Raw genomic sequence first — 655 nt, 5'->3', positions numbered from 1 at the left:
AAGAGACATGAGATGGTAGTGGAACCCCAAGCTCGGTGAGCCCAAGTACAACAGATCACACAGATGAGAGGTCCAAAGTTAAAAAAAAAAAAAAAAGAAGCCAGGCAAAGTCCAGCCAGATGAGGACTATGTGATGGTTAATACTGAGTGTCAACTTAATTGGATTGAAGGATACAAAGTATTGATCCTGGATGTGTCTGTCAGGGTGTTGCCAAAGGAGATTAACATTTGAGTCAGTGGGCTGGGAAAGACAGACCCACTCTTAATCTGGGTGGGCACAATCTAATCAACTGCCAGCACAGCTAAAATATAAAGCAGGCAGAAAAATGTGAAAATAGAGGCTGGCCTAGCCTTCCAGCCTCCATCTTTCTGTCATGCTGGATGCTTCCTGCCCTTGAACATCAGACTCCAAGTTCTTCAGTTTTGGAACTCGGACTGGCTCTCCTTTCTTTTCAGCCTGCAGGAGCAAGCTATTGTGGGGCCTTGTGATCATGTGAATTAATACTTAACAAATTCCTCTCTCTCTATATATATACATATATATATAACAGAATATATATACATATATTCTATCAGTTCTGTCCCTCTAGAAAACCCTGACTAATACAGATTTGGGCACCAGGAGTGGTTCTAGAGGAACAGAATATTAAAGATG

The sequence above is a fragment of the Mandrillus leucophaeus genome, unplaced genomic scaffold, assembly GCF_000951045.1.
Source record: "Mandrillus leucophaeus isolate KB7577 unplaced genomic scaffold, Mleu.le_1.0 Scaffold225, whole genome shotgun sequence".
NCBI classification, from domain to species: Eukaryota; Metazoa; Chordata; class Mammalia; order Primates; family Cercopithecidae; genus Mandrillus; species Mandrillus leucophaeus.
The sequence above is the reverse complement of the archived record's forward strand: the minus strand, read 5'-3'. Positions refer to the sequence as shown.